We start from the raw sequence: 19171 nt of genomic DNA on the forward strand, positions 1-19171 counted from the left end.
CAAAGTGCAGAAAGGAAGACATTGGGCTAATGAATGCAGATTTGTAAGAGATATGCAAGGACGACTGCTTACCCCAAATAATCGAGAGTCAAAAAATGGACAGAGGGGCCCATGTCCCCAGGGCCCACAAATGTATGGGGCAGTTCAGTCTTCTGTATCTCTCCATCCACCGAATCCCCTCACAGAGCCACTTCAGGTTCGACAGGACTGGACCTCCGTGCCACCACCAGAACAGTATTAACACCCCAGATGGGATGCCAACCTGTCGCTGTAGATTTTAAAGGACCCTTACCAAAAGACGCTGTAGGGCTATTACTAGGGAGATCATCTTCTACCTTAAAAGGCTCAGTAGTGCATCCTGGAGTTATTGATCAAGATTTTACTGGACAGATAAAAGGTATGTGTTCCTCCCCACGAGAAATCTTTGCCATTTCACCAGGAGATTGGATAGCTCAGTTATTAGTGTTGCCAAGTTGTCATAGAATGTATCCTAGCTCCGATAAAATTAGAGAAAATCAGGGCTTCGGTTCCTCAGGTACAGATGGAGCTTTCATATCATTAAAATTAGATCAACCCCCTACGCTCACATTACAAGGGAGATATCCAAGGCAATTTCTTGCCAACTGGAAGCAAAATGGGACCAACTTGAGACCTTATAGCAAAAAGTATGAGCTGTTTGCCTCAGGTCAGCTAAGTAATAAGAAACAAGCAGAAAAGCCTCAACTAAGGAAAACTTGCCTTCATATTACACACATATAATAATGCTCAACCTGTAAAATGGTACCAGTGGAAAATTCTTCACGGGGAATGTCAAACACTCCAACACCGTGTCAGTATTTAATGCAACAACTACTAGAAATACTTTGTAGGCAGTTTCTTCAATTCATTATTTACCACTACACGGATGATATGTTGGTGGCTGATTCTGATGCAGATACTTTAGGAAAAATGTTTGGTGAAACTAAAAGAAATTTGCCTTGTTGAGGTTTGCAGATTGCTTCTGAAGAAACATTACAGATAGGATATTCTGTTCACCATTTGCATTATAAATTAAGCCAAAAAATTCAACCCCAGAGGATACACATTGGAAAGTATCAATTGTAAAATCTCAATGAGATTCATAATTTAATAAGGAGGTTGTCTGTGTCTCCTCAATCTAGCTTTTCTGTTTGAGTTTTGCTTTAGGTTTGGTTTGTGCTTGCATGCTTCAGAGAGCCACAGTATGGGGGAGGGGAGTGGGCGGGGACGGCCTGGAGGACGCTCCAGCCTCTCAGGCTCCAGTTCTGGCCTGTGCCAGTGGAGCCCCCAGGTAACTCTGGATCTAACAGCAACAACTACAGTAAAAGAAACTAACGCTTCGATGTGGGGGGCTGTGCAGGGGATTCCCGCTTCCTTAGTGTGGCCCTACTTCAGTGTGACCCGGACAGCTTCAGGACACGTGAAGCCGGCCAGCAGTTCCTGGACTCTGCAGTCTGCAGTCTGGAGGGACATTGGACACAGCCCATTCTGTCCCCACGACCTCTGGGACCCGCGATACCGCTGAAGGCCGCCAGAAGGCAGCAGGACACAGGAGTCGGAGCCGGTCAGGTTCAGGATCACCTAAGGGGCTGTGAGCTTTAACTGCTGGGGAAGGCAGGGAGTTTCTCCTATGCCCTCTTCATACCGAAGCAGCCAGGGATTTTCCCTTCAGCCCTAAATCCTCTGTTCTGCGGTTTTCACGGGTCCTTCTGATCTTCGGGCTGAAACACAACTTCTTACTGAGATTACACCTCAGGCCTCTTCCCTGATTGTTACTCGACATCACATTCTCCAGTCTCTGTGACATAAACACACACACACACATACAAACACCCACACTAACAATGTGATCCTGCACTTGGCATACTGAGGTGAGGCAGGAGGATCAAGAACACAAGGTCAGGACTGGAGAAATGACTCAGAGGTGGAGAGCACTAACTGCTCTTCTTTAGGGGTCAACCACAGATGCAGTCACAATACTGTACATAATAAATAAATAAATATTAAAAGAAGAATTTAAGGTCAACCTGAGCTACAAGACATAACCACACAAACAGCATAAACGAACGAACACACAGTCTTCATAGACAAAAAACATCCTCTCATAAGACAGTTTCCATGAAAATATCACACGACCCAACTGAGTCTCAAAAGAAACTAGAAATTTCCATTTCAGGCCAGGTTCTCCTAGATTAGGTCCTCAGAACAGCTGGCTGCATGTCTGAAGTGGTTCTGACTCCCTCTGCCTCCAACACACACCCTACAGCTGGGGAGTGCCCTCCTTCACACACTGTACACATACAGTGATAGTTTAAATACACAACACATAAAATAGATAAAATCCTGTGATAATCCTTGAAGGGGTTGCCCTTCAATCCTTCTGGAAGCTTCTCATCACAATGTTCGTTTTGGACACAGGAAAAAAATGCCCACTGAAAAGTCTGGAGGAAAACTTGACAAAATTTACATGTATGTGTTTCTGTGTCCTTCAACATGGGACCATCATGGTTCCTTTTTATTTTTATTACAACGATTTAATAATTATGTGTAGGGATGTGCGTGATGTACCTGTGAGGCTCAGAGGAGAACTTACGGGAGTCAGGTCTCTCCATTCACCATGTGGCTTCTGTGGATCAAACTAAGGGAGCCAAGCTTGGTGGCAAGAACGTTTACACTCTGAGCCATCTTGATGGTCACCCTTGAGACAATTGGTTTTGGACGTTTTCTTTAGAAAGTTCCTTCATTCCTGGACTTGTCACTGACAAAAGGTGCCAACCATAACATTAGGAAAAGCATTTACTGCTGAGATAGCTGACAGCATTGTCTTGGGTGACTCTGGAGGACCAAGCCTTCCTACCCAGGTACCATCCATGGCACTGCCAGCCAGCTGCTGCCTGTGAGAGGCCAAATCATTTAAATTCAGATTCCATTCCAGAGAACTAAATCCAGAGAACTAAATTCAACAGGTTCCAAGTATTAGTTCCCAGGTTATCTCCTAACAAAACCTGAGCATAGCTCCAGTCTCTAGGCTAACCCACAACAGGACCTGCATCTCCAAGTTACACCCATAACAAACATGTGCCCCAAGGTTACAAGCCCACCCCGGCCTAATGACCTCCAGTGCAGAGGGAAACAGAAATTATGTTTATGATATGACTCCCAGCACCAGCCAATTATGTTGAAGGCCATAGCAACTTTCCAGTTAGATGCTTACACACACACCCCAATTTGCTGCTTACTATAAAGCCTTCCCTGATACATATTCAGGAATCCTCATTGCTAAAACAGACCTGTGTGACTGTGATGCATTAATGGGCCCCAGCTAACTCAAATAAAAACACCCTACTGAGATCCCATCAGATCAGCTCCTGACTGGTTTTGGGGGATCACTAACATTTCCCTGGCACTACACCTGGAAGATCCCATGTTTGCACTGAGAGCTTGGGGGTCACTGTATTAGTTACTGTGCTCCTTTGAATAAGATGATCCCCATATTCTTCGTCATTTGAATACTTAGTTCCCAGTCGGCTCTGTTTGGGCAAGCTTAGGATGTGTGGCCTTGCTGGAGGAAGTGTGTCACTGGGGACATGGTTGGAGGTGTGAGCTCTCAGCTGTTGCTGCTGTCATGCCCGGTGTCTGCTGTCATGATGCTGATGGACTCTTAACTCTTTGGGACCCTAATCACCAGATAAATTTTCTGTAAGTTTCTTAGACATGTGTTTTATTACAGCAACAGAAAAGTAACCAATACAGTTCAATTTTTCATCACCTTGACTTAATATCTGACAAGACACAGCTCGGGGACAAAGGGCTTATCCTGGCTCACTGTGGTCTCTAATGCTAAATCCCTCAAAGTGGCGGCAGGCCCTTCCTTCCTGCTCCAGCCTATGGCCCACCTCAGTAAAATGTTCCACAGGAGCTGTCCAAAAAGGGGCTCCTGTTAAAATAGCAGCTCCATGACATCTCCTCAGCCTGCAGACATCCCAGGAGCTGTCCATGGTGGGAAACTTCTTTCCTGCTTCAGCCTGGTGGCTTAGTGAAACACATCAGGAGCTGTCCACAGTGGTGACACCTCTCCAGTCCCCTCCAGTCCTCACAGAAATGGAACCTCAGCAAAAGCCAGCCACATCTGGAAAAGATGACCCACTCTAATCCATGGGCCCAATGCCAGGGGAAAGGAGGTGACAAAAGCCACCAATTCCTGAACAGAAAAATCCCATAACAGTGTCATGGCTCAGCCTGCCAAGGGTGTATAGAAGGAGCTGGACTTCTTTATAAAGAATTGGACCTTGAACAGAGCATTCTCTCTCTCCTTCTCCCTCTTCCTCTCTCTTCTCTGCTTTAAAGAGACTCTATAGAAAAAGCTCCAGGTAAGTGATGACAGTTCCTCTCAGTCCTTGCAGGAACCACAGAGAAGCATCTGACAGGACACAGGTAAAACAGAAATCTAGGAAAGAGAGCTGAGGAGCCATCTAAGATTTGGAGAAGGTCAAGAGAAAAACAGACTAGCTCAGAAGACTGACACAGAGAAAGGATTTCTAAAGAGCTGGCAGTTGAGTTGTAGTTTCAGGCTTATGAATAGATATCTCAGATATAGTTAAGGAAATAAAGTTTCCTTGCTGAGCTGCAGATTTTTTATCAGTTTATGACCCTGTGTCTTTATTCCTTTAAATCAGAGATGATTTAAATGGTTACAGGCCTATGAGCAGGACTTTGCTCTCCTGTAATACAGAGCCATCCACAATGCAAAGCAACAACACTGAAAAAAAGCAGAAATCACAAACACCAAAAAAAATCTATTCTTAATCCATTAATTTAACAATCAATCAACCCTCAAACCAAAGATGTTAACAATCACGTTCACATTCAGAGTTTTGTTCTGGGTGTGAAGTGAGGAGCTGCAGCTCATGGCAGCATGGAGCTCACAGGATACAGATGTCCCCAGTGTTTGGAGGACCAGGAAGGTTGGCTGAGGAAGGGAACACAGGCAGTTCCGGGACAGGGTCCTGGTAAGCAGGGCAGACTAGGCTCCATATTTCTTCACACTGAGCCCATAGGCTCACAGGGAACATCAGACAATGTTGTCTAATGAAAACCCGAGGCCTCTGGATGTCACAGGAGAGACCTGAACACAGCATCTGTCACTTTGTCCCCTTCAGGCAGCTGTCTTCATGCTAGAGAAAGAGTCACGAACCATCAGTGTGAAGTCAGCATCCCAACAACTCACCACTCACAGGGGATTCTGGGAGTTCCTGAAACCCAATCATGTCCACATTGCCCCTCCCCATTCAGGTCCCACAGTGTCACCTTTACAATCTGGGAGAGACACGTCAGAGCTCTCGGGGCTGTCCCTGCCTAGGGTAAAACAAAAATTTATACATATATGTATGCGTATATTAATGTGGATGTATCTGTGTATATGTATGTTTTCCTACAAAGGTGAAACTCAGGCCCCTGAAGATTTCGGTGGAGGAGCCTTTATGAATTCCCAAATTCCCAAAACCTCCAACCTCACTTCAATGTCCTCAGGACAATCTCACCCCCACACTCATCTGAAGCTGGAGAGTAGTCTCCTCCTCTTCCACCTGTGAGAAGAAAAGCTGTGAGACTTCAAGGAAGATCTTAACACAAGGACCTTTCCAGAACTGACATCAGACCCACTTGGAGACAGTAGCAATGTGGGTTTGGCTGTGTTTCCCATTAATGAGCAGAGCACTGTACTAAAGGAGGCTGAGAGAAAACTCAGACCCTCCCTTTCCTACCTGTGTTTCTTCTCCTCCTCATCACAACAGCCACCACAGCTCCAATGGCGACCACAGCTCCAAGAACAGCCAGAGCAGCAATGGTCACCATGTTAGAGTCAGTGGATGGAGGAGGCTCTGGGAAGGACAGGTACAGGAAAGGAAGGTGAGGGTCATGACCCCAGCTCTCAGTCCTGACCAGCTCAGGGTCTGCAGAAGATTCTAACTTTCCCTGACTCCAGCTCTGCACCCACACCCTCCTTACCCCATCTCAGGGTGAGGGGCTGAGGCAGCCCCTCATGTTCCACATGGCATGTGTAATTCTGCTCCTTCCCAGAGGGCACCACCACAGATGCCCACTTCTGGAAGGTTCCATCTCCTAAAGGCCTGGTCTCCACAAGCTCCATGTCCTGGGTCAGGTCCTCCCCATTCAACTGCCAGGTCAGGGTGATGTCAGCAGGGTAGAAGCCCAGGGCCCAGCACCTCAGGGTGACTTCACCCTCAGATCTGGGGTGATGGGTCACATGGGCCTTTGGGGGATCTGTGTGGAAGATTCAAGAAGTCACACAGTTAATAAGATCAACTGAGATCTACACAAGACACATTTAAATCAATAATGACACTGAACTCTGTGTCTCACACTTCAACTGTCATCGCACTAGTGACCTGCAGGTAGAGCTGGTCCCTCAGCACAGAACTGCACATTTTCCTGAGGGACTCAGAAGCTAAGAGAGAATCCACAGGAGCCAGTGGATCAACATGGCCATCCTCATGTGATGCTCTATAGCATGAGACAGGGAGCCCAAATGGAAGATGAATGGAAAATAAATAATTTAATATATGTTTGAGTTCACATTAAAATTACAAATTAGGGCCATGTGCTACTGGAAGGCTGCCACCACTGAGAGTCTAACACTGTGGTCATCTTGCTGACCAGCATTAAATGTTGACCCAAGTGATCAACCATCAAGAAGTGTGAAGTAGCAGAAATGTGGTGAACTCTGACACTCAGCCAGAGAAAATGACTCCCAGATCCTGACTCTGGTGTGAGAAGGTACATGTGTGTCACACAGGATCCCTGGAGTGTGCTATGGAAGCCAGTGCAGCACTCACTGGAACACAGTGGGCTCACAGGGTGTGTGGATCTTCCCTCTCACTCCAGCCCTGGATTGTAGAGACTTTCTGTCTCTCAGAAAGTCCAATTCCTGATTCATTATGGGAAGCACTGTTACTTGTGGGGGCAGAGGAAGAGCAGGAGGCTTCTGGATGTTTAGTTCTTACAGGACACAATCTAAGTTCACAAGAATCTCTCCTTTAATGAGAACCCTGATTTAACTTGTCTAATTATCCAGGTTAGCAGTTAACCCTGGCACATGGGAGACTGATACCAATCCTAATACAAGAGCGGGGACAAACTGGATCAGTGCAGTTCAGACAAAAACTGAGTAGACCCAAAATGAGACATTAAAAAAAAAAGTAAATAAAAAGGAAAGTAAAAAATAAGAGGAAAAAATTAAAAAAAAATTTTTTTAATTCCACAATTTATATTATCACCGGTACCCCAAAAGGGTTCATGTGACCATTCTCCACTGTACGGAGAGAAATGGGGCATGAAAGAAATGCAATCCACAAAGACAGGGAAGGATCTGCAAGAATGTATTCTCTGGAAAGTTCTAGAAACTGAAGAAAACTGTCTTATGTAGTGCAGCCCATGTCTCCTATCAGAGAAAGGAGACTTCCGGTCCTGAGGTGTAACACACTCAGCAGGACAGGAGTCAGTGTCCACACATGGCTGTGGGGAGAGAAGCCAGCCTGGGAGAGGCCATGGCTGACAGCAGGGAGCCCTCACTGTTCTGTCAGGAAACTCTCTCCTTCCCCCTGAGACAGACTTGAACTCTGCAGAGAGAAGGCTGAGCCCTGGGAGTCAGTGCAGTCATGGAGAGGAGGGATCAGGAGACCCAGGGACACTCTTTCCCTCTGAGACAGGGGCATCACCCCAGCTGAGGGTTTCTTCTTCCCCAGGACTGAGCCCCAGCCCGAGGGCAGAGGGAGGAGCTGCCCGCGGCCCCAGCACCTGAGCGCAGCAGCGTCTCCTTCCCGAGCTCCAGGAATCTGCGGAGCGACTGCACGCACTCGCCCTCCAGGTAGGCCCTGAGTCTCTCTGCTTCACCAGCCTGTTCCCACTTGCGTCGGGTGATGAGCGCCTCCGTGTCCGCCGCTGTCCACGTTTTCAGGTCTCCGTTCAGGGCGATGTAATCGAGGCCGTCGTAGGCGTGCTGATCATACCCGCGGAGGAAACTCCCGTCCGACCCCAACTCACAGCCCTACATCCACTGGATTGTGTGAGAGCCTGTGGGACCCCGCGGTCAGCCCCGCCCACCCGCCCGGCCCCGCCCCCGCCACTGCCCCGCCCACCAACTTTGGTAAACTGAAAGGGAAACCGGTTCGGGTCTTGGACCCCGGACGTCTCTGTCCTGAGTGTTGGGACGTGGAGGGGTCGTGACCTCCGACCCGGGGTCACTCACCGCCCCCGCTCTGGTTGTAGTAGCCGAGCAGCGTCCTCAGGTTCCCTCGGAAAATCTGCTCATGGCCCTTGGCGATCCGCGTCTGCTCCTCCCAATATTCAGGCCCCTCCTGCTCCACCCACCGCGCGCGCGGTTCGGCTTTCGGATTCTCCGCGTCGCTGTCGAAGCGCACGAACTCCGTGTCGTCCACGTAGCCGACTTCCCTGTACCTGGGCTCCCCGAGGCCGTGCCGGGACACGGCGGTGTGGAAATACCGCATCGAGTGTGAGCCTGGGGGCGGCGCACGGTGAGACCCCGACCTCCTCCCGGGACCCCGGGCGGGTGCGCGGGCCGGGAGCAGGGCGCGGGGTCGGGACGCGGGTGGAGAAGGGCGGAGGGTCAGGTGGGCGACGCGGGGACGCGGCTTCCCCGGTGCCTCCCCCGCCCCTCCTCGCAGAGGCCGTTTCCCTCCCGACCCCGCACTCACCCGCGTGGGTCTGAGTCGGGTCCAGGGCGGCCGCCAGCAGCAGGAGCAGCGTGCGCGGGGCTATCGCCCCCATCGGTGATCACCCGCGTCTGAGTCCCGCGAGCTGCGGGGGGTTGGGGGGTACTTTATAGTCAGTGCCCGCGGAGATGCTGATTGGTTTCCCGGGATCTCGCCACCCAATAGGAATGAGATGCGCCGCCGCGTCATCTGTGTCCGGGCAGAAGGATCTGACACAGGTTAGGAGCAGAAGTGAAACTGGGGAGATGGGGAATCCCCAGCCCTGGGCTTCCCCACACCTGACCTCACTGCCTGGGGACTGAGACTTTGCATGAATCCTGTGCTGTGGACAGAGCGCTGTTTGTCATGGTGTCTGTCTTTCTAACCCAGAAACTGTCAGAAGACAGGAGAGACCCGCAGGCCAGACTCTCTCTGTCATCTCCTCCATTCTCTTCCTTCTTCTCTTCAGAGTCAGACACTGGAGTCTTCAAGAAGAAAAGCCACTTCCGGGTATCCCATGGCTACACAAGCCCCACAAGGACCCCACAGAGACCAGGCTCTGTTCTGCAGAGCGCGGTTCACACTGCCAAGCCTGAGTGCAGGACCCTCATCTGTAAAGAGGAGACTTTGCCTCTTCCCCCAGGATCTGTCTTTCACCCTTGGGCTTAGACCCAGACTCCTGTTTATTCACAGAAGAAGCTTCTGTAGCTGCAGATGGGTGTTTGATTTACAAGGATCTTCATTCAAGGTCCTTAGATTGTCTGTGTGGACTTGGGTCATTCTCTCTGCACAGTAGACCCCCTTGTCTTCTGGGAAGAGGATTTGGTATCAAAGGAAACATAAAATTTATGAACCCCCCCATTCTTCACAGTTTATTCCAAGGTTCTCCACTGTTTATCCAAACGTGGTTACCATGAGGAACTGTACAGTTGTGTACATCTGTCCTGTGGTATGTCCCATGCTCTGTTTTTTTAACCTACCTGACCAATAGGGACATCCTCCATAGGTATTAACGTTCCTAAGGCATGGCAGGTCTGGTTGTCAAGGAAACAAGCAAAGGAATCAGCAGTGGCATTGGTGCACAGGGGTCATGATGTGTTCCGGACATCTGCTACTGAGCAGTCAGTCTCCAGTCCTGAGGATCTGGTTCCTCCCAGGAGCCTTCCCTGACATTAAATAAGCATCAGGACGGGTGCACTAGCCATGGAGGTCAGCAGGGTAACAGGGTAACAACACTCATGAGAATGGCGGAGAAGGAGTGTCTGGTGGGTTGAGGGGGAACCGCTACATAGAGCAGTTTTCAGCAAAATATCTGCAGGCAAACGATGACCAGTAAGAAACGGCTAGGTACCAATATCTGCTTCTTCCACAATCTGTTGGGTCACATTTATATTCCTTCTTAATTAACATCATGGGTCCTTTCACATGCTTGGTTTAGGAAAACATCCTCTCACCTGTGTCTGCTGTGGTGAAACATTCCTTCACGTGTCGGCTTTAGGAAGCACAGGCACCAGAAGAGCCTGTTCTAGTCACTGCACCAAAATGTAAGTGTTTCTACTCAGATGGAGAATGTCCCAGGAGTCAGAAGCCCAGGATCACACAGCCCTGAGGGAGAAGGTATCCCAGTGGAAGGGCACCTGAGACACAGGACCTCAGGAACTACATAGCCTGGAAAGGAAGCCTCCATGGGTGAGGGTGGGAAGTTTTTCCAAGCTGGCACCAGCCTTTCTGAGGTGACGTGAAGTTAAAACTTCAGGTATCTTTAGAAAGTCAGTTGTGTTCAATGGTGTTTTGTTGTGACAACATGTGAAGAAATGTTTTCCTGGAGCAAACACAGTAGAAGGATGTTCTGTTAAAGCAAGCCTATGAAAGGACTTATGATCAAGGGTTATTTGATGAAGACACACAGGTATTGGTTCACCTTAAATTGTTTTGTGGAACTCTGTTTTTTGGCCCTCCATAGAGAGACAAGCATTGTGAACTACATGTGTGCTGGGGGCTCCTTGCTGCCTATGTAGACTCAGGCTAAATGGCAGAGTGACATCAATCTGTGGATGATACAGACTTATGTGGAGTTTTTCTAAGACAGACTCACATGCTGAGGCAGGACACGTGGTGAGGCAAGACCCATGGAGACCTGTGATGTTTGCAGGGAGTATAAATAGGACCCAGTGGACAGAGACGGGAGGCTGGGCTTGCTTGCATAGCTTGCTTTGCAATGCTTCTTGGTCTTGTGTCTTCACTGATCTTCACTTCCATGAGAGAGGCATGGCAAAGAACTTCTGGTGTCTCTGCTGGTCCTAATCCCTCTGCTGACTCATGCTGATTCAGCTGACCTGTTCCTGCTCCTATCCCAACACCGATGACCTGGAGTGCAGGTGTATCCACGGAGTCATCGGGAGCCAATCAAGCTGCCGCTGCTGACCTGTGAACAGAACTGCTGAGTTCCTGAAAGTGTGGGATTTTCTCCAAAGAACAATTTCTAAACAGATCCACTTCCCAAACATCCTAATAACCTTTCTTCTCTACTAACTCTGGTGGGCAGTGACCTTGAAGGGAGGTTAAACATTTAAGAACCTATATTAAAAGTAAGGTTTAGAAAAATACAACACTACAGCACCATCTCTGTGGAGCTGCTCTGGTGGCTGGGGAGGAGGTGCTGTCACTGTGGCCAGCACCTTTGGGACAGCTCCTGGGGTGGTATTTTACCAAGTCTGTAGGCTAAGGCATGGAAGGTGTCACCACGGGGAATACTTCCTCATGACTGCAGTTGGCTGATCAGGAAAGGCGGTGCCCAACCATGGACAGCTCCTGTGATGGCTGCAGGCTGAGGAGATGTCATGGCCCCACCATCTTGTCAGCTCCTGTGCGGGCTTCTCAGTGTAGGCTGGGGCAGGGAGGAGAGACTGGCTGTGGCTTTGATCATCAGCAGCTCACAGATTGGGGACCACAGAGCTGATGACTGTTTGGACATAAAGCACACATTGTATAAGTGGTGCCCAGTGTAGGGCTCTGCAGTATGGGAGATTTGATTTCTAGTACCATTCAGCAAAAGGCAGGAAAAGGAGGGATGGATACTTTGTTTCCAAAACCATCCCTGTGTTTACTGAGGCTGTTTTTGGGAAATACCTTGTGTCATTTTCAGCAGCAGGTTCTTTTCTTTTTCTTCATTTTATGTTGTTTTGTTTATAAAAGGTTGAAGAGTGTTAGGTTTTCCTATTCACAGATTGATAAGTTTCCTGATCAATGTTGGTTGGGTTTGTGGGAAGCACAGAAACTGGTGGTGTGGTTTTGGATTTGCACAGAGATTGGTAGGATTTTTTGTCTGCCCCCCTCCCCACCTCCCTTGCATCAGGCTCCTGAGTGAAAAATCTTTCTTGGCCACAGATGGCTTTTGCTGAGGTGACATCTTAGTGGAGCTTCTGGGAGAGACTGGAGAGGAGCTGACCCACCATGTCCTGCTCCTGAGGGGCAGCTCCTGCTTAGGGGAAAGAAGATGAGACACCATGGACAACGACTGTGATGGCTTCAGGCTGATGTGTTGCCTTGGTGCAGACATTTTTTCAGGAGCCACCAATTGTGACAGTGTCTGTGGAAGCATCTTAAAGCTGGGGCTGAAGGAGGGGCCTGCAGCTCCTCTGAAGGTTCTGCAGTGCGCTGCTTAGAAAATACAGGTTACAGTTTGCAGCTGTTGGTACTGGGAACACTGGGAGAAGGGAGTGATTAAGAAGACTGTTGGGGACTGAGGGAGGAATGGTGGGGAGAAATGTTTTAAGACACTGGGAGTACGGAATGCAGTCAGTTAAGAGAACTGGTTACTGTTGTAAACTCACACACACACAACTTTACAATGGTCTCTACCAGGGCATTGGAGAATGGGAGCTTTCATTTCCAGTAGAGTAGAACAAAAGGCAGGAAAAAGAGGGATGGATACTTTGCTTCAAAAAGCAAACAAATTGTTTACTGAGGCTTTTCTTGGGCCAAGCCCCACATGGGTTTCAGCTGCAGTTTTTTTTCTACTTTACCTCACATTGACTACATCGTATATTGTCCCGCGCAACCGTCTCGCCTGCAAGAACGACGCGGCACACAAAATAGAATCCTTCTGCGGTAAACTTTATTAATCTGGAAAAACCGGTACTTGCTTCATGTAACGAAAAGGACGGGGAAAACCAAGAGATCCAAGGAGACGAACAAGACGAACAAGCTCCACGAGACGGCCGAAAACTACGAGGGGAAGAGAGGAAGAAAAGGGGGAGAGAGAGAGAGCTGTCCAGCTCGCCCCCTTATAAAGGGATCAGTCCTTGCCTTGGACGCGGAGCCCCCTGATTGGTTGAAACTCACCAGGCCCCATGACGCCACGGGAAGAGGCGGAAGTCATGAAGCGGAAGTTACCCAGCCTGTGGCACATGGCTTGTTTACTGCTAACTCCAGCCAGATATCAGCGCCATCTTGTAATGGCGAATGCGTGGGAATGTGTGGGCGGCGCCCCACAGCCGGATATCCGCGCCACCTTGTAATGACGGAAGCGTGGGAATGTGTGGGCGGCGCCCCACATCTCCCCCTATCTTTTATACTTTAAGCAAAGTAGGACACCCATATTAGGAGGGCGGAGATAGAGGTCAAATCCTCATTAAGGTGTATAAAGACCATGTACAGGAGTAACCGCTAGGCCTTTTGTAGCCCGCAGTACACCTGACCTGTCCTCTGCCGTTTTTCTGAGGGAGGGACACTGGGGCAGGAAACCCTCGTACAAATGGCTTATCTCCCGGAGAATACCCCGCGACCAGGGGTTTCTCAGTGCGATGCTAAGCTCGGCATCCCTCAAGGGCTGCTCAAACCAGACACTCTAATCCTGTGCAATGAACCGAAGTTCTAGGAGTGCAAGAGCTGTCTGGCCGGCGACCTACTGCTTAAGCAAAGACAAACAGATATCGGCTGATGCTGCATGTTCTAGAGCGACAGGCGCTTGGGCAGTAACCACCTTGACTCTTTTTTGTTTGGGCCTCGAGCTTACAAACCAGCCAGAGAAGCAACGCAAGTCCGCAGCAAAGGATTGCTCCCAAGAGTCCCACCCCCACCCAAATTAGTATCGGGGGTGAAAAGGTTAGGGGAGACTGTAGCATCAGGTTCCGCTGGAATTGGTTTCAGGACTGCCGACAGAATCGCCCATCTCGTCTCTTCTCTGGCTCTCTGGTTCCACCGCGTCAGGAGCAGGGCTGTCATCAGGAGTCTCTGCCGTTTTTCGCGTGAGCCTCTCGGGAACCCAGAAAGGATTATTTTCATCCTGAGGAAAAACACAAACAGCTCCCCTGGATCTTATCAACACAAGATCCGGTCCTTTCCATTCATTAGTTATGACATCTTTCCATTTTACCATCTCTTTTGGTTTATCCATGGGTAGGCAATGCCTTTCAGCTGCCGTATGGCCATGGTCATCAAGATTTAAAAAGTTTAAGGTGAACAGTGCCATGGATATTGCTGTCCTAGGCACGGGGGGCAAGGCCTGCATAACCCCCCCTTTCTGTTTTATTAGATATGATTTAAGAGTGCGGTGAGCACGTTCCACAATACCTTGTCCTTGTGGATTATACGGCAAACCTGTAAGATGAGTCACAGCCATCTGGCTACAAAATTGTTGAAATTTTTGTGAGGTAAAAGCCGGCCCGTTGTCTGTCTTTAAGAACTTTGGCTTACCCCAGGCACTCCAAGCCTCCAAGCAATGTTGGATGGCATGTGAGGCCTTTTCTCCAGATAAGGGAGTGGCTACAATTATTCCTGAACAGGTATCAATGGATACATGTACATATTGCAGCTTACCAAAGGCGGGGACATGGGTAACGTCCATTTGCCATATTTGAAGAGGCTGGATGCCCCGAGGATTAACCCCCGAGTGGGGCGCAGGCAGAAACTGACTGCAATTTTGGCAATTGACAACAATATCGCGAGCCTGTTTTCTGGAAATGGAAAAGCGGCGCCGCAAAGTTTCGGAAGTTACATGAAAGTTTTTGTGAAAACTTTTAGCAGCCTCTAGCGGCGAAGACATGGCTATAGCAATTATTTTTGTAGCCCTGTCTGCCAAATCATTGCCTTTAGCCATAGGTCCTGGCAATCCAGAATGAGCTCTAATGTGAGTAATAAAAAAGGGCGATCTTCTGGCTAGAAGGCAATTTTGAATTTGCGCGAAAATTGAGGCAACTCTGCTAGACGGTTTAATAATGCCAGCCGCCTCAAGCAAATTGACAGCATTAACAACATAAGATGAATCAGACACTATATTTATAGGCTCTGAAAAACGCTGTAAAACCTCAAGAACCACTAAACATTCTACCACCTGTGGGGAAGTTTCTGCATATTGCCTCGAGTAGACCTGACCGTTAACCACAAAAGCCCCCAGCCCAGTTTTGGAACCGTCAGTATAAATAACTAACCCTTCTTTTAGGGGACTACAGGACGTTACTTTGGGGAAAACTACAGGTTGAGTCAAAGCAAACTGTAAAATTGGGTGTTTTGGGTAATGATTATCTATTTTTCCTGAGAAGGAAGTGACTAAGATAGCCCAATCATTTGAAGTGGCAGCAAGAGTGGAAACCTGCATGGCATTATAGGGAACAATTAACAGCTGTGGCTCGCTGCCAAAATGCGTGATGGCAGATTTTAGCCCCCTCAGCGCTAATTGCGCCACAGCATCTGGATACCAGTCAATTATTTTAGCTGGCGAGGCATTAGGATGCACCCATAATAAGGGCCCTTGCTGCCAAAGCACTGCAGTAGGGAGCCGGTTTGTTTTAAAAACACATAATGAGAAAGGTTTATCATAATCCATGCGAACCAATTGCGCATCCTGTATAGCTTCTTCTACCAACTGTAACGCTCTTTCTGCTCGCGGGGTCAAACTTCTAGGTGAGGAAATATGCGGATCCCCTTCTAAAACATCGAACAAGGGTTTAAGTTCAGCAGAAGGAATCTTAAGAAAAGGTCTAAGCCAATTAATGTCTCCCAGTAATTTTTGAAAATCATTAAGAGTGTGGAGGTGATCCCTTCTTATCTCAAGCTTTTGAGGGACAATCCTATCAGGGAATACCACAGACCCTAGGAATTGACTAGTATCAGAAATCTGAACTTTTTCCGTGGCGATACGTAAGCCCATATTTTCCAACGCTTGCTGCAATAGGGGAAAAGCCTCTGTTAAGATTGACAAATCTTTGTCACATACTAGGATGTCATCTGTATAAAGAACCCAGGTTAATGATGGAAAATGTCTTTTAACAGGAATAAGGGCTTGGTAAACATATAACTGACATATAGTCGGACTGTTAGCCATGCCCTGAGGCAGGACTTTCCATTGAAACCTCCTGTCGGGTTCTGCATGATTAATAGAAGGAAGGGTAAAGGCGAACCTGGGCCTATCTTGAGAATGTAAAGGTATGGAAAAGAAACAATCTCTAATATCTATTATCATTAAAGGCCAATGTTTTGGGAGCGCCGTGAGAACCGGTAGACCGCGTTGTACAGGGCCAAGCAAATGCATTTGTTTATTAATGGCTCTCAAGTCATGCAACAATCGCCACTTTCCCGATTTCTTTTTAATCACAAAAATGGGGGTATTCCAAGGGGAGGTTGAGGATTCTATATGACCCAATTGTAGTTGTTCTTTAACTAATTGGGTAACAGCTTCTAACTTTTCGGAGGTAAGCGGCCATTGAGGAACCCATACTGGCTCCTCCGTTTTCCAAGGTATGGGCCGTGCTGCCTCAATGGCGCTTAGGAAAAACCCAGACCCTGCCTTTCTTTGTTAGGGTTAGGCGAGGCAGGCTCTAGGGGTCCTTGTTCGTAGCGTCCTAAGCCTTTTCCCTCTTTATATCCCATCTTACCCATAATATCATAAGCCTGTGCCGAATATTTATTGGACAGAACTAGCCCCATCTGTTGCATTATATCTCTCCCCCATAAGTTAACCGGAAGAGGAAGTACATAGGGGACAAACTGCCCACATTGGCCTTCAGGGGTTTTCCAGGTGAGCGAGGCTGCACTAATGGTGGGGCAGGACTTATAACCCAATCCTTGTAAGGAGTGTGATGACTCTACAACCGGCCAATTTTTGGGCCACCAATGAGTGGATATAATACTCTTATCAGCCCCTGTGTCAAGGATACCCTGAAATCTCTTCTCATTAACCCACAAGTTAAGCCTAGGCCTGGTATTCAAAGATACCGCTAAATAAGCTAAGTCGGTCCCAGAGGAGCCCATCTGTTTTTCTGCCTTTTCCGTAGTCTTTCTATTAGAGCTATCAGGGAGGAGCAATAACTGTGCAATCCTGTCACCCTGAGTTACAGAGAATATGCCGGTTGGGCTGGAGCACAGTACCTGTATTTCGGAGGAGTGGTCACTGTCTACTATGCCTGGGTGGATGATTAATCCCTGCGCTGTAAGGGACCCCCGTCCGAGGATCAGTCCTAGGGTCCCCGAAGGCAAGGTGACCGCTCCTACAGGGATGGGCTGAACGCCCATCTGAGGCATTAATACCAGTGAGGAGGAGGCACGCAGGTCCATTCTTGTTGGCCTGTCTGTGTGCTCACCTTGCTCTCCCCTAGGGGTTTGGAAAATTTGCTCCCATATCTTTGCGGGCCCTGGGAACGGGGGCCCAGTGACCCGTTTTTTGGCATCTCATTGGTCTGGGCAGTCTGACTCTCTAACGGGGGAAGGAGCCGGCCTCTGAGGTCCCTAACAGAGCGGCAATGTTCAGCTTTATGGTACCCCTTGCCACATCTTGTGCAAAGGGTCGGAAGGTCCCTAGAGACCATCCGACAATCCTTTTTTAAGTGTCCGGATCTTCCACATCTAAAACAGACCCGTCTATCAGGGGCTCGTGGCGGGCCCCTCTGGGACTGCAAAATGGCTGCCGCGAGACCTGCATTAGTAAGTGGCCCTCCCAGTTCCCTACAGACTCGAAGCCAGTCTTGAAGACCTTTGCCCTTTCTAGGGGCGATAGCGGCTCGGCATTCTTGGGTGGCCTGCTCAAAAATAAGCTGTTCAATAAGAGGGGCAGCCTGCTCGGGATCCCCGAAGATCCGACCTGCCGCCTCGGTCATGCGGGCTACAAAATCTGAAAAAGGCTCCTGGGGTCCCTGAATGATTTTTGTAAGCTGATTATCGGCCCCTCCCTTTTTTGAAAGTGCCTTCCAGGCCTTAATGGCTGTGCTTGACACTTGGGCATAGGCACCCCAATGATAAGCTGTCTGATCTGCCGCATAGCGACCTTGGCCCGTCAACAGATCAAATGTCCATTCTTGTTGTTCAGGAGTCAACGCTGTAGCATTGGCTCTTGCTTGGGTTTGGGCAGCCTCATACCAAAGAGCTTTCCACTCCATATACTGTCCCATGCTCGGTAGAGCAGCCTTGGCGATTGTCTGCCAATCGGAGGGAGTTAGGGCAGAGGTAGCCAATCTATCAAGCTGAGCGATGGTAAAATTGGCGGTTATCCCATATTTTCTGACTGACTCTGCCAATTCTTTTATCTGACTATATTCTACGGGGGCATGAACGCGGCCACCCTCAGCTGTCTCAAACACAGGGAAAGCGAGACACATCTGTCTTCTCACCCTTTCCGGGAGGAACGAGAAGGATTTTACAGGCGTGCGTGCCGCGTATGGAGGAGGGGCCACCGGTAAAGGGGGCGCTGTGGGGACAACTGGGGACAAGCGCGTGGGCCTATACTGCTCCTCAGGATAATATCCTTTTTCCTCATAACTAGCTGCTCCTTCATCTACCCCTGCCTCCTCTTCTGGGTCTAAGCCTTCTCGCTCATAATCATCATCTGAAGTCTCGGGGCTATCAATGTCTAGAGCCTCGAAGTCTTCTACAGGGTACAAACTGACTCCCCTTCTCCTAACATCAGAGGGCATAAGGGAATAATAATCTGAAGGTTCGTGGGTAGCTACTCTCCCGCTATACCGCGTTTCTGGAGGTCCTTTTTCCTTAGGGGGATAATACCTTTTCCTGCGCGCGCCCATTCTCTCACTCTGTTCGGCTTCTGATAGCCTATCCTGCGCTTCACTCAATACCTCTTGCCCCGCAGCGACGGCGGGCCTACAACTCTCATCTCTTAAACAATTTTGTACCATCGTCCAAATAGCCATGGTTCCGGGCCCGAGGTTTCCGGCATTCTGTGCACAGTTTAATTCTCTACCCAATCTGTTCCATGAGGCTGGCGAGAGAGACCCCGAAACCGCAAACCAAGGGGCCGTTCGCTCAACCTCTCTTACAAAACGCTGCAAGATGCGGGTGGGCAATTCTAAATCTCTCTGCTTAAGAATTGACTGCAGGGCTGTAATGGTCGAGTGTGAAGAGCCCATCACAGCGATGTAATGCCCGCGGCTTATTCGCGTGGCGGCCCAAGGCGAAACTGAAAGGCAAGTCTCAGC

General features: G+C 48.9%; 1 pseudogene across 1 annotated transcript; it reads right to left on the reverse strand.

The window, feature by feature from the left end:
• Nucleotides 1–5801: 5801 nt before the first annotated feature.
• Nucleotides 5802–8878, reverse strand: LOC308437036 (H-2 class I histocompatibility antigen, Q10 alpha chain-like; annotated as a pseudogene). Its single transcript, XR_013975675.1, has 5 exons — nt 8751–8878; nt 8285–8554; nt 7834–8109; nt 6025–6300; nt 5802–5897 (listed from the first exon to the last, which is right to left on the reverse strand). The product of XR_013975675.1 is annotated as an H-2 class I histocompatibility antigen, Q10 alpha chain-like (transcript).
• Between the last annotated feature and the right edge of the window lie 10293 nt (nt 8879–19171).

The sequence above is a fragment of the Micromys minutus genome (genome assembly GCF_963924665.1).
Source record: "Micromys minutus genome assembly, chromosome: 25".
Classification (NCBI taxonomy): Eukaryota; Metazoa; Chordata; class Mammalia; order Rodentia; family Muridae; genus Micromys; species Micromys minutus.